At 44.1% G+C, this 15,152-nt stretch overlaps 1 protein-coding gene across 2 annotated transcripts in view; it reads left to right on the top strand.

Annotated features, from left to right (window-relative positions):
• The window catches only part of TMEM132B (transmembrane protein 132B), a 421,597-nt gene that overhangs the window by 2,962 nt on the left and 403,483 nt on the right, over nt 1-15,152 (top strand). Inside the window, exon 2 of one of the 2 annotated variants that reach the window (XM_048821144.2) lies at nt 14,276-14,792. The exons of the other annotated variant lie outside the window; for it this stretch is intronic. The gene's annotated coding sequence lies outside the window, so the exon portion shown is untranslated. The remainder of the gene's footprint in view (nt 1-14,275; nt 14,793-15,152) is intronic. 2 annotated transcript variants of the gene reach the window in all.

The following is a 15,152-nucleotide window of genomic DNA, read 5'->3' as shown; positions in this document are numbered from 1 at the left end:
CACAGCTGTCCATCAGTTCAGATTGTAGCCTGGGTAATGTGTCACCATCCCAACACACAACCCTGTGTGGAACTCTTCTGCAACTGCTAATCTAGCTCTCCACCTTGGGAGAGTGCGGGCCCGGAAACACCTTCCTGGCTTTTGGGGGCCGGTAGAGCACTGTTGCGAAGCCAAATCTGTTGTCTCAGTGGAATTTTTCTTGAAACAAACCAGTTTCCATGTAACTTTCTGAACTGTGGCAGAGTTGACACATCTGTTCATCATGCCGGTATGCTGTACACTTCCATATAAAGGCCATGCACCCTCTAGAAACGTAGAGAAGAGAGTTGCTTAGCTGCCAGTAACCTATGATTAAAAGTCCCTCCTATATACTTTGAATTCCATGCTCCTCCAGCATGCTAAATATAAATTTTATATTAACTGTGTATATGTAGTCATTAAAACTTCATTACACTGTTCTTTAATTCATGCAAAACGTCTGGGGTTTATAGAGCACACAGATCCTTATAAGTAATTTTGGACTATTTCATTTATAAAAACCAGATGGTTTGGAAACACACATGTTGATGACCTACCCAACCTCTAGGCATAATATATGTGTGCGTGTGTTTTCAATCATGTCTCCTATCAAATGCATGGTAGAAAGGTTGATAACAGATGGAATTCGATTTCTTACAAATTTCAGATTTTAAAATAGTTTGGAAATGGCTTCATTGCATAAACCCAACCTTGATGTAGGATACTATGCTGGTGTGCATTTGCATTTGCTGATCTAAGGAATGCAAAGAACTTTAGAACCATTAAATTACACCCTGGTAAGTAGGCAAGTAACCTCTTTATACCTCAGTTGATTTAAGGACCTGATTTTCACAAGGGCTGAGCATCTGCAACTCCCATTGAAGTCAGTGGGATTTGTGAGGGCTGAACATCAGGCACTGAAATGACCTACCTAAGGTCACCTGGGAGAGGCTCTGGAAGAGTTGGGAACAGATCTCCGATTTCCTGAGTCCCACTCCCACATTTGAACCACTTTTTATTAAAGCCACCACCACTAAAGCTCGCCAAAGACAAATGCAAATCTCTTGTTGTTACATCTACAAGTTTGGATGCACCAGCTACGTTCCACCCTATTGGGGAAAGTACAGTACCAGGATGAAGCTGGTATATGGTGCAGGGGCAGACTGACTGTTCCTCGTAGGGGAAGTAGAGGGCTCAAAAAGCTTCTTTCCTTCAGGTCTCCACCCCCACCACATATATGCCCTGTGCCATAGGCACCCACTTCTGCGGCACCGGTGGGTGCTCGACCCCCCTCTCTGCCCCTGCCCCTAGTCGACTCCTTCTCCAAATCCCGGCCCCGCCTCTTCCCTGCCTCCTCCCCTGAGGGCGCCACGTTCTCCCTCCCAGAGCTTGTTACACTGCAAAACAGCTGTTTTGCGGTGGCAAGCCCTGGGAGGTAGGTGGAGGAGCGGGGATGCTGCGTGCTCAGGGGAGGAGGTGAGGTGGGGGGGAGGGGAGGTTGGCTGCCGATGGCTGCAGAGCACCCACTAATTTTTCCCCATGGGTGCTGCAGCCCATGGAGCCAGCGCCTATGCCCTGTGCTCCTCCTCCTCTTAGGAGCTGGCACACTGGGAATCTTTGCACTTAGGGAGGTGAGAACAGTGTTGCCATCGGCAATAGCCTCCTCCAGTAGCCCTGGGAGGAAGAATTGGCTGGATACCAAGGTGGGCTGACGCTGCAGCCTTCGCCAGGGTGGCGCAGCAGCCAGGCGTCCCCGAACTTGCAGACTGATTCCCGCTGGGTGCTGCAATGGTGCACCACTGTCAGTGAGTGGCCGTGTCTGATCAGCATATCTGCCTTCACAGCAAACTCAGCTAAGCTCTTTTGACCACAGCGTCCCACTGGGAGCTCATGTTCCGCTGATCAGCCACCATGACTCCCAAGTTCTTTTCAGAGTCGCTGCTTCCTGGGGTAGAGTCCCCCATCCCGTAAGTATGGCCTGAAGACTTTGTTCCTAGCTGGATAATTTATATTTGGTCATATTAAAATGCATATTGTTTGAGCCCAGCTTACAAAACGCTCCAGATCACTCGGTCTCGGTGACTTGTCCTCCTCATTATTTACCATCCCTTAGACTTTGTGCTCTCTGCAAACTTTATCAGTAATGATTTTAATGTTTTCTTCCAGGTCACTGATAAAATTAACTAGCATAGTGCCAAGAATTGACCCCACTGGGGCCACACCAGCAACACTCTAGCTCAGTGATGATTGGCTGTTTACACATACATTTGAGACCTATCAGTTAGCCAGTTTTTAATCCAATTAATGTGTGCCATGTTGATTTTTGTATTGTTCTAGGTTTTTACTCAAAATGTGTGATACTATGTCAAATGCCTTACAGAAGTCGGTGTATTTCAGCAACACTTACTTATATCAACCAAATGTAATCTCATACCAAAATCTTTACTAACTTGATATCTTTTCTGTAAACCTTGTTAATTGGCATTTAATTAGATTACTCTTTAAATTTGGTGTTGAGTCCCATATCAGCTACTCCATTATTTTTCTCAGGATCAATGTCAGGCTGACAGGCCTGTAATTACCATTTACTCGTTAAAAATATTGGCACAACATTAACTGTTTTCCAGTCCTCTAGCATTTCAAGACTTGTTGAAAATCAACATTAACAAGCCAGAGGCCCTTGGCCAGCTCTTTTAAAACTTTTGGATTCAAGTTATCTGGAGCTGCTGATTTTAAAAACATCTAGCTTGTTTTTAAACATCTGTTTAACAGTCTCTTTAGTTACTATGGGAATGGAGAAAGTATTTGATCATCATAAATCATGACATGACTGCATCTGTTTTTTTCCCCAAATACAGAACAGAATATTTATTGAACACTTCCATCTTTGCTCCATTATTATTAATAATTCTACCATTTTCACCTAGGAATGGAGCAATGCCACCATTAGGTTTCCTTTTGTTCCTAATAAGATACATGAAAATCTCCTTCTGATTGTTAGCCATAGTTTTATCTGAGGCCCTTTGCTTCCCTTGTGAATTTTCTACAATTCCTAGCTTCTGATTAAATTCATTATTATTAACTTCCCCTTTCTTCTGTTTTTTATATATGGGATTTCACTTCTTCCCTTCTAAGCCAGGTTGTTTTTTTTTTAACCCGTGTGGCCTTCTTTCTCAGCTGTGGGATTGTGGCTTTTTGGCACGTAGTAAAATGTTCTTAAACCGTTCCCAATTATCATTCACATTTTTCTCTCTAAATTCTTTCTTCCGGCTGATTTTTGTTCATAATTAATGCATAACTCATCCAGTTGTGCATTGTTGTTTTATAATGCCTCTGCTTTTGTCATTTGGTTTAAAACATGTACTTCCCCTCATGCTTACTTTTTTAATAATTAATTTCCCTTTAGTGGTAGTTCTCCAAGAGGAAATAAAAGAAGCAGGAACACAACAGCCTGTACTGGCTTCAGCTGATAAAAAATCCGTATTGTATGTGCAAGAGAAAGAGATTGCTTGAGTTACCTATTCAGTGACTTTAAAAACACAAAAAGAAAAGGAGTGCTAGGGGCACCTTAGAGACTAACCAATTTATTTGAGCATAAGCTTTCGTGAGCTACAGCTCACTCCATCGGATGCATTCCGATGAAGTGAGCTGTAGCTCACGAAAGCTTATGCTCAAATAAATTGGTTAGTCTCTAAGGTGCCCCTAGTACTCCTTTTTTTTTTTTTTTTTGCGAATACAGACTAACACGGCTGCTACTCTGAAACCTGTTTAAAAACACAGGTAGCTGCCTGATGGAGTGGACTTTCCCTGGAGCCATTATTGTCTTTCAGGTTAATACATACAGTTTTTAAAGTATATTATTTACAAGGTAGCACTGTCAGGGTCTAATAGGTAAATTGGTGCTAAAATACCATTTAAAATGCATTAGAGAGCAGTATCAACACTTTAGATATGGTTTATCATGTTATGGAGAGAGAGAGAATCCCAGGACACAACGGCAGCGTTAAGTTTCTTTAATACTATTTGCTTTGTGGATGGCTCTAAGAGAGAAGTGAGATCCAGCCAAGTCCTTGCTAAAGGTGCACACATGTATCATCGTCACAACCGTCGCTATCTCTTACATCTGTCGGAGTCCTGGGCCTGTTCTCTCTTGACATAGTCGTCATACTGACAAGCTGAGGAAGTGGCAGGTCAGAGTGACAAACACTCAGATTCTTTAGTGTCACCAGATATTGAGGTCATGTTGCTAACTAACCCCATGTTTCTAGACAGTTCATGTGTGATTGCTGAATACCAATCAGGAGCTGAAGTGGGGAGAATATAAGGAACCACCGTACTGGGTCAGACCAATGGTCTATCTAGCCCAGTATCCTGTCTTCCGACAATGGCTGATGCCAGATGCTTCAGAGAGAATGAACAGAACAGGGTAATTGAGTGATCCATTCCCTGTTGTCCAGTCCCAGTTTTTGGCAAGTGGAGGTTTGGGGACACCTAGAGCATAGGGTTGCATCGGTGATCATCTTGGCTAATAGCCAGTGATGGACCATGAATTTATTTAATTCCTTTTTTAATCCAGTTACACTTTTGGCCTTCAAAACATCCCCTGGCAATGAGTTCCACAGGTTGACTGTGTATTGTGTAGAGAAGTAGTTCCTCATGTTTGTTTTAAACCTGCTGCCCTATTAATTTCATTGGGTGACCCCTGGTTCTTGTGTTATGCAAATGAGTAAATAACTGATCACTTTCACACCATTCATAAGTAAGGTGGGCAGCATAAGACACAAGGGCGTCCTCCCTGAGGAGCATTGCATCCTTTCTATTCATTCAGGAGAAGACCAATAAACTTGTCAGACAGAACTAACGAGCCCTAATGAATCTGTTGTAGTCGGGCACTTGGATTCAGTGATCTGCACTTCTAGCCACTAAAGAGAAAGTGCCTTAACACAGTGGGTTGAGGAGAGACACTGACCCTGGTACCAGCCTGGAGGGCTGATTATTTTATTTGAAAGCATTCTGTCTGCTTTGACTCAGTTTAAATGTAGATTCACCACTCTGATTGAGAGGAATTTAAATAGTATTTGAAGTAGTATTCTCTCTCTCCCTCCTGGCACCAGCGATTCCTCTCCTCCCACTAACTGCTCTTTATTCAGCTTTTAAACCATGGTGCACTCTGTGACTCCACCCACAAAGGTTCACGTTTGCCAGAACAGATCTAGTCTGCTGTCTCTCTACACCTGAACTTTGTCTCCCTTTAAATATTTCAGTCTGTGGCAAGCAGGTTGCCTGGTTCAACCTCTCATCTCGTCACTGACAAAAACAACTTCCCTCAGTATCTTAGTCACTGTCTAGTTCTCAGCTGTCTTCCCCAGAGCTGAGATCTTTATTTCACCTGTGCCTAATTCTCTCTCCAATTGTACTGCCTTCTTGAAGATGGAGTATTTCTAGCTTTAAAGGACCAGGGTTTAATATATGAAGAAGGTCTGATTTCCCTTTCCTCCAGATGGTATCTTTTTTTTTTATTTTTAAGTGAAAACTAAATTTGGTTAATTGTAATTTACTGAAAAAATTTCAGTGCATGTCTGTAAATCTTCATGAAGCTTCACTCACATACTGCAGAATATGGTGGCTCTAGATGTTTGGAGACTGTACATATTTTTCCTTGCTGGAAATTAGGGGCCTTTTTAGATTCAAATAAGATAATCAGCATCAGTTCAAGCATCTTTCTCAACATGATCTGTGTGAGAAGTGGAAGTGAATCTGTTACGCAAAGCAGAGGGCAACAGTCTCTCAAGTGCCATGAGGGAGTCAGAGTGGTTCGGATAGAATCGTTTTAGTCACAGAACAATAAGAAATCCCAAAATTTTGATGTAGCAGACAGCAGCCGTCTGCACAAACTCTCATCATTACTTCTGATGGTCACAGGGATTTTGCCAAGCAACCTGACAGAAATGCATTTCACAGCTGTACAGATGTTGGAGGGGCGATGCGGGTGGGGAATCCCTAGCATGCCATTTATAACTGGGTTACGTAGCGTGTTAGTGAACGTTTAATTGGATCTAGTACTTCCCAATGAGAAGATTTTAAATAAGTCATGTCTCTCTTACTACTTTAGGCAGGCGTTTTTGCAAGGTTCGAGAACATTATCTCTGCCAGCATGAGGTTAATCTGGAATCAGAAGATTAGGGTTGGAAGAGAACTCACCAGGTCACCTAGTCCAACCCCCTGCTCAAAGCAAGACCAACCCTCAACTGACTGAGTTCCTTGAAAAAACCTTAATTTCTAGTATTCTTAGTAAATTACTGTATAATAGTAAATGTAACAGAACACGTAGTTGATTTTTGTAACTACTATGGAGTTTGCTCAAACTATCTTGCAGCTTAGTTCTTTCAATTGGTGCTACTGCAGTAAAGAAAAGGGACAATCAGATCTACTGGTGAAAAGTGCATTCCAGCATGGTTTCTGTTTTAGTTTTTACAAAGAGGCCATTTATAGCAGTACTAGGATATTAAGATTCGAGCGACAAATTATCCAAAACATTCCTTCCTTTCATCATAAATCTTCATGCACAACTATAAACAATTAATTATTTGATTGATGCTCTCCAAGATGGTCCTGGGTATCCTCTGGTTGCTGCAGTATGGAAGGAGTGAATCAGAAGGGATAGGTTCATAGCAGCCACATGCGCCGTGCTAGGTATGAATGTGTACAGTGACCACTAGGCGGTAGAGGGCGAGGAGAGGTATATGTGTCTGTGTAAACAGGAAACAAAGATCATGGTGTGCTGGGTCTATGTAAACCCTACTGCACAATAGGGTGACCAGATGTCCCGATTTTATAGGGGCAGTCCTGACTTGTGGTCTTTTTCTTATATAGGTTCCTGTTACCCCCCCCCACCCCCGTCCCGATTTTTCACACTTGCTGTCTGGTCACCCTACTGCACAATGCAATCCATGTGAACACAGTGTTCACAAGGTCTCAGCAGTAAAACCAGCTGAGGAAGAAGCTCAGGTTGGTATTACTACCGAGATCCAAGAGCAGGGTTGATAAGACATTAGCAGTGTTCCAACTCTCATGATTTTGTCATGAGTCTTATGATGATTGTTTTCCTGAAAGCCCCAGCTCCTGGAATCAAGTGGATATGTGATCATTTCAGCCTTCATTCTTAAAGAAAATAAGTTTTTCTAACCCTCCTGGCTGCGTAGAAAGCTTCAAAATGTGACCCTAGTGGGCCCCAAAGGCTCAAAAAGCAGAAGGCAAATTAAAAGAACACCCCATCTATTATTTCTACATAATCTCATGATGTTTAAAGCCAATTTCATGATTTTTGGTGAACCTGACTCATGACTTTAGAATGCTTGGAGTTGGCAGTATTCAGTGCTTAATTTGTAACGAAAGAGGTTCTGGGGCTAAAGCAATTAGGTGCCAGGGCTCAAGGAATGTTTAAAATTTCATAAATGATACAGCAAGTCCAGAGGTGCTGGGTATATGAACTACCAAGCTAGAGCTGCCGGAGCTCAGCCCTGGCACAAATTAAGCTCTGGCCATGCTGCGTTACTGAGATTGACGTCCTGGGAGTAGGTCTGTGACGGGCAGGGGTCAGAGTGGATGATGGGAGTCTGATATTGTTTGATTTACTGTTCTTTGGCATGGTGACTTTCATATAATGTGGTTTAACTGACCGGTCCCCCTCATCTTCACACAGTGGCTGGAGAATCCTGTTCGCTCTCACTCCGATATTTGGAAAAGCTTCTAAAGTTTTGCAAACTGTGGGGCAAATCCGGGTCTCACTGAAGGACTAAATTTTGCTGGACTATAATGGGACCCAGGGTAAACCTGAGTGGGAACTAGTGACGTAGAGTACTCTTCACACAGTGGCTGGAGAATCCTGTTCACTCTCACTCCGATATTTGGAAAAGCTTCTAAAGTTTTGCAAACTGTGGGGCAAATCCGGGTCTCACTGAAGGACTAAATTTTGCTGGACTATAATGGGACCCAGGGTAAACCTGAGTGGGAACTAGTGACGTAGAGTACTCAGGAACCAGCCTGCCTTTGTTGGGTTTTCTGGTTACTTGCTTTGCTTTCTCTTCCTTCTCTACAGTTTGATCTCTCCTCTCTACTTGAGTCCCTGCTCTTTTCCACTTTCCAGAACAGTTTGCTGAAGAGTCTGTGATATCACACAGGAATTTGGTACGACGGAAGGATGCAGAGCACTATTAGGGGGAGTGTAAACGCTCGAGTATGGAATTATACATGCACCCAGAACATTGTCTGGGAGCTCACCAGTGCCAGAGTTTGGCCTGAGCTCTGCAGGCTCTGTGGCCAGATTTCAACCTCCCTTCCCACCTAGACTACAAGGACATTTGGATGATCCAGGGGTTTGGCTGGGCCTATTAATATTGGTCAGCTGTGATCTTTGGATCCAGATCTGGGTTTAGAGTCTGATTTCCCCTCCCTAAAGAGCAGAAGTGTTTGTTTGGCTTGATAGTTCAGGCTCAGGCTGCTCTCTCTGCTGAGTACTCAGCTAGGGGTGATGCTAGCTAGGCAGTGAGGCTCTGTTATTAAGCTCTATCTGTTCATTGCCTGCAAAGGAGTAGGTAGCATGCTTTATACCCAGTGAAATGCTGCTGCCCAAGAGCTCATCTACATGTAGAGTTGCACCAGTTTAGTTTAAGGTGTGATGTTTTAAAAACCAGTTAATTTAAACTGGTGCAACAGGCTGCATGGACCCTCTCATTTTAGTTTAAACCAGGCTTATTTAATTTAACTTAAATTGGTTAGGAAGAGGTTAAAGCTAAACTGAAATAAATTGCTCTTAAACCCAGCTAAGAATACATACACAGGTTTGCACTGGTTTAAAGAAAGAGGTTTAAAAATGGATTTTGGTTTAAATGGGTGCAATTGTTGTGTGTGTAGACAAGCCATAAGGAGCCAGTCCTGAGTGTACCTAAGTGATCTCCATCCAAGAATTTTAATTCTCCTAGTTCTCATGTCTAATAAAATATGGTAGATACATGACACTTCATGTATTAATGCAAGTGTGTAAGGCATGAAGAGAGATTCTTGTACAGGATTAGTTCTTATAGTGCAAATTCAGAGTGAGGTTTATAAATTGACCTGGTTATCTGGGATCACGAAACCTATTTCACGCTTTGCGTTAGGGGTTTTGTTCCTGTTTCATGAACCATTTTATTGTCACAATGTGTGGGGTGGCGGGGGTGGGGAGGGAGACACACCCGTGCACGTGCACACGCGCATGTGAACTTTCAACACAACTAGGGTCTCAGCAGGCTATTACCAACCTGTGGAATTGTTGGAAAGTCGCGATGGGTGAGATCAATGTGTCAGATTGCTATCCCCCATCATCAGGAAATGTGTTAGGGAAAGGCATTATTAAACTCCGCCGGTGTGAATTGGATTACAAGTGCTGCTGAGGCAGGGGAAAAAAAGACACTACCATGTGTTTCTACCACACACACACGAATTGCCAGGGTTTGGGTAATAAGAATAATCCACATGCATTGCCTGTGGGAAAGGGCCTTTTCTTAGAGACTGCGCTGGGAAGACAAGTGCATGTCAGCTCAGTCCTGTTGGTTTTGTTCTGCAAACTCAACAGTCACTGGCTGCAGTTATGGCAAGGTGCCGGGTGTGAATGACGCTGTAGAATCAGGCCTGAAACTCGTACTCAGGTTAGACTCCTGTTGATTTCTATGGGAGTTTTGCAGGCTGAGGAGACCGGCTAAGTGAGTTCTGAGGCATCCATGCTGCTTGAACAAACCGTCATGTGCTCAGTTCCCTGATCCCCTAAAATTTAAACTACTGCACTGGCAGCATGGAATGGAACGACGGGGAGAGAGTGTGCGTGAACTTTGTAAAACTTCCTACCAGTTTTAACTTTAGTGGCTTGGGGATGACAGATTGATTTAAAGAAAAAAGACCCCCCCTCCCACCCCCAAAACCTCCAGGCAAAACAAACCCCATGGAAAAATGATTAAACGAAGAGATGGCCATATACCATTTCCAATCCATGTTGACATGCACGGTGAAACCTGTAATTAGATTGAAAAGATGACTGACCATTCCCATGTCATAAAAATATTAAGACTTCACCACAAGAATGGAATTTTCTTCTAGTGTAGCTCTATTGAAATGTTGCAGGAGGCAAGTTAAGGTATTTTTTTATAGCCCTCAAGACGAGCAGGTTTCTCCCCAACTATTCCTTACCTTGCTCGCTTTAAAAGTCAAACCGTAACATAAGTGGAAAGATGAACTGGCTTAGGACACTATGCTGGAACTAGATTGCATAGGGGTGCTGCCACAGATGTCCCATCTGATCATGGGCTAGTCACTTAATCTCTCCTTGCCTCAATCCCCATCTGTAAAATAGGTCTAGTGTTTCCTTTCTCCCACCCTTCATGTGAGCTATTTGGAATGTAAGCTCTTCGGGGCAGGGGCTGTCACTACAGTGCCTTGTCCAATTGCTTTGCACTGATCTTGGTTAGAGCCTGCAGTTTGTACCCTGATACAAAGAATGTCCAGACTTTTAGAAGGGAGACTTGAGTATTTTTCCTCCTTGATTTGGGGTGCTGGGTTTTTTATCCTGATGTAAAACCCAACTTCCTGCCAGGTTATGTATCACATAATTACTGTCATGTACAAACTTGAGGAAAGAACTTTTAAACCTGTGCAGATTCTGATGCGACAATTCTATTCGGTTTCAGTGGGTACCTGATTAACCCTGTAAATTGAAACTCCAAAAGGTCAGTGCTTCTGTCTTATCACTGTATTTAATTTTCCTTGCTTAGACTCAGGGGGAGAGAGGGGAAAGGGACTGGAAAAGATTTATTTAAATCCATGTATGGATTGAGTGTGAGGACGATAACATTTTTTTTTTCCTAAATGGCTTTAAACACACAGATAGTGCTGGTTTACTTTATTCCTCTTATTTCTATCTCCCGGGGTCCTGAAATGGAAACATGGTTTTGCAGTGAAAGAATAGCTCAGCCAGCCAATGTGGCAATGTTGTTTTTCATTTTTTATGATCCTAAAGCTGGCTTAATATAGATCCTACATTATGTAATTAGGGCTTTGTCAAAAACGTGATGTCTGAGCTGCATCTGTAGCAGGGTATTTCCCAGAATTAGGGGCATCGTAAGATGGTGCTGTATGTGCATTAATAGCTGAGGGAAGAAACCTCCAAGTTGACATCAGTTGGAACTAGACTCCACAAGAATAAGTTCAGGTCACAGGAGAAATCACTTCAAAAGAAGAGAATTGAATCACTTGCTGAAATCTTCAGGGTTCACGCCCCCCCTACCCCCATTCCCGGCTCTAAGTCTCCTGTACCATTTTTTATATCTTAAATGTTCTCACGGGGCATGTTTTTCCAAGGGTCTAATTATAAACTTCATTATAATTGTTCATTAGTTTTATTTTGTTCAATTAGTTTAACAAGTTGCCAAATGAAATACAAGGCAGGCAATTAGCTTGATATAATTGTAATGAGCCCCTCAAATTGGGTTACCAAATACGTTCTTTTATAGCCCATTTTTTTTCAATCAGGGACTGATACCGTAAATGCTCAGGGTGTCTCCTGATCTTTCTTAGTGGAAATTTCCCTCTGCTGTTAAAGTGGAGAACAAGACAAGAAGAAAGAGAGAAGCTGAAACATCTGTTATCTTCAGCATAAGAACCTAAGAATGGCCATATGGAGTCAGACCAAAGGTCCATCCTGTCTACTGACAGTGGCCAGTGCCAGGTGTCCCAGAGTGAGTGAACCTAACAGGTAATGATCTAGTAATCTCTCTCCTGCCCTCCGTCTCCACCCTCTGACAAACAGAGGCTAGGGACACCATTCCTTACCAATCCTGGCTAATAGCCATTAATAGACTTAACCTCCATGCATTTTTCTAATTCTCTTTTAAACCCTGTTATAGTCCTAGCCTTCACAACCTCCTCAGGCAAGGAGTTCCACAGGTTGACTGTGCACTGTGTGAAGAAGAACTTCCTTTTATTTGTTTTAAACCTGCTGCCCAGGAAAGGCTTCAGTGTTATTGAAGAGACCCTATAAAAATTCAGTACACTGAAGACTTTAAAAATATCTATCGTATTTTGCAGTACATGACAAACCTTACCATGCCCTGTTATGATCTCAGAGGACCCTGACTGTGACCATTTGCGGTAAAAAAGGAAAGTCCTGGAGAGTGTGTGTGGGGGTGTGTGGCAGCAGGACAGATGGGTGAAACGCTCCTGTAAGTCTGAGTCAATCAAACTTAATGGTCCAACCACAGTTAGTCATACTTGAGACTGTGAAATTCTTCCCAAGAGTTCACACCCCACCCTGTTGCGGGAGCTGCATAATGTTATCTCCATTTTACAGAGGAGTAAACTGAGGCACAGAGCAGTCAGGGACCTGATCCTGTCATGAGCTCTGTGCTAATGCGGGGATCTAGAGCAATGAATGAGATTTCATCTCACTAAAATTATTATTTGTATTACAATAGCACCTAGACGTCACTTAGTCTCTCTGTGCCTCGGTTCCCCCACTGTAAAATGGTGATAGTACTATGTCCTGTCTCCCATGCTTTCTCTGTCTTGTCTGTTTGATTTGGCAGGGACTGTCTCTCACTGCATGTACGTACAGTGCCGGTAGAGAGGGGCTCTGATTTTGGGTTGGGTCTCTTGGAGCTAATGTCCTATAAATGATTCCAATAAATATTTGGCTGGATCCATTATAGGTGTGTTTAAATTTTCCTCTAAGCCATGGGGAATGGTCTGCTGCTAGGGGTAAGTTACTAGGCTTGATGGACTGAAGGTCTGATCCTATTTGGGAAATGCAGTGTTCCTGAGTTGTGACATAGCAATGGGAGTTGACCATGATGAACCCTATGTTGTGGGTTACTGAATTCAGCCAGTCAGGAAATCAGAGGCTTAACATACAAGCTCCAGCCTTGGATCCAACTTGTTGAGACATAGCAAATGAGACCACAGACCTTTTTCTTCTATTACATTTGAAATTCACTGGGGGAAACCGGAAGGAAACTTCCTGTGACAACTGAGGTGTGACTCAAGCACTTCTGGGGAGCTTTTAATTGGGGTGTGCAAGAAAAAAAAAAAAAGGGCCGGTCCCAGACTAAATGGTTTTGCATGTCTTGCTGAAATCACAACGGAGAATATTCTGTGTGCAGCTGAACAGAAAGTAAAGAGCCCGTCTGTGAAGAGTGCAGCAGCCTTCAAATATCCACCCGGAACCGATGTATTCTTTGCCATTCCTTTCCTTTTAGAACTTGCGTGTTAGATGAATAAGTGACCTCCGTGGGAGAAGATCTGTCTAAACTTTATGACATGAGACACTTAAAATGGCTGCCTACAATAAGCTTTGTGTCAGCTTAGTCTGAGAACAGGGAGAGTCACCGGATGAGAAGAAAGAAGGGTCAGGACAACGGGGACCATGGATATTACAAAACTGTATTTCTCTCCTTGTCCAACTAGCCTGACATAGAGTGACACAGTAACTCCCTTCCCTCCATTGAGGGAGGTGGGAAGGCTCCTGACAGGCGAGTTGGCTTCTCTCAACATCACTTACATTGGACATGCAGATGTTAGAAATTGGGCTCCCCGCCACTCCAAAGGCCTTGTCTCTCTGCAGGTGTGTTCATCCCCTTATCACAGTAATGGGTGTTCTCTCGGAATGGCTGTGGGATTCCTAAACATCCTGTTTTTCGACCGCTGGTTGCGGTGTGAATTCCACACGTGGGTCTGCCTGAGGCCGGAAGTTTTCCCAGGCAGTCCCCATTGACCCGCATGTGAGCAATATCTTCCCTCGTGGGCCTGGCCAAGCATAAAAGAGGCAGGGTGGGTCAACATCACTCCAGTTCCTTCTGACCGCTGCGTGGCCTGAGTTGGAACCCTGTTCTCCCTCGCTCTTCTAGTCTCTAAAGGAGCTGTAGATATTTAGAAATCTTAGTCTACATAGTCTAGTATAGCATAGAAACCTCCCCTTCTCCAGTTGGGGAACCCCCTTTTTATCCTGGGGACTATGCCCAGGGTCTCGGTCTTCAAGAACTGCCTCTTCACTGCTTGTTAACTGGGAGTTAGTCAAGATGCAGCAGCCTAACCCGTGACAGCACGGCCATGTTGTTGATAACATGCTGCTGTCATGCCCCACATCTGCGGCGGGGCTGTATCTGGCCCGCTCTGGGCAAGTATCCTGAGATTGAGTGCTGCAACTCACTGCCTCGTTCTGTGCTCGCATTCACAGGGTGCTGGGGACAGCTTGTCTGCCCACGCTTGGGATTGTGGGAGGAAATGGCCAAGACCTTGGCAGGACTGAAGATGGTGTGGCGGAGTGCTGCTGAGTGCTGAAGGTATGGATCCCACTTGCCCCAGTAACTGGTAGCTGCTGCTTCTCATGGAGGCAACACATCTCTTTCATGCCTCTTCAGAAGCTGCTGCCAAGAGACAGTGACAAGTGTTTCCGAGGCAGCTTTTGGCCTGCAGAAGATGGAGACAGCGGCTTACAACCAGAAGCACAATAAGAGGAGGAGACGATGAGGCTGTGGGACTCGGGAGCGTGGACCGAGTCAGTGCTGGTTCTCATGGCAGATCCCCTGCTATGCACATGGCTGCTTCTGGACCAGGACCACAAGCACTCGGGTGGGACTACACTGTGATGGAAACTTGGATGACCATACTGGGCGCAGAACTTTGCCACGAGGAAAGCCACATTCCTGGAGCTGCGTGAGGAGCTCCCCCTGGTACGTGCATGGCAGAATAAGGTAGGTCGGAGAGCCAATACCGCTCAGCAAGAGCGCTGCTGTTGTGCTGTGGCAGCTGGCAACCTCAGATCGTTACAGACCCGTTGGCAAGTCCTTGGTTGGCACGGTGGCCATGGAGGTTTGCAAGGCAATTAATGCTGGGTTGTCCCCCAGGGCTGCAAAAATTGGAAATGTTCCTGAAATAATTGCAGTTTGAACAGATGAGGTTCCCAAGCCGTGCAGGTGTGATCGATAGCACGCAGACCATCCTACGCTGCCATTTCAAGTAAGCGAGTCCAGAAATGGGAAAGGACACGACTCCATCATTATGCAGGCTCTTGGGGACCATTGTGACAATCTAGGGGTGCACTGGGAGGGTGC

This window comes from Caretta caretta, chromosome 15, assembly GCF_965140235.1.
Source record: "Caretta caretta isolate rCarCar2 chromosome 15, rCarCar1.hap1, whole genome shotgun sequence".
NCBI lineage: Eukaryota > Metazoa > Chordata > Testudines > Cheloniidae > Caretta > Caretta caretta.
This window is presented reverse-complemented; position numbering and strand designations above follow the sequence as displayed.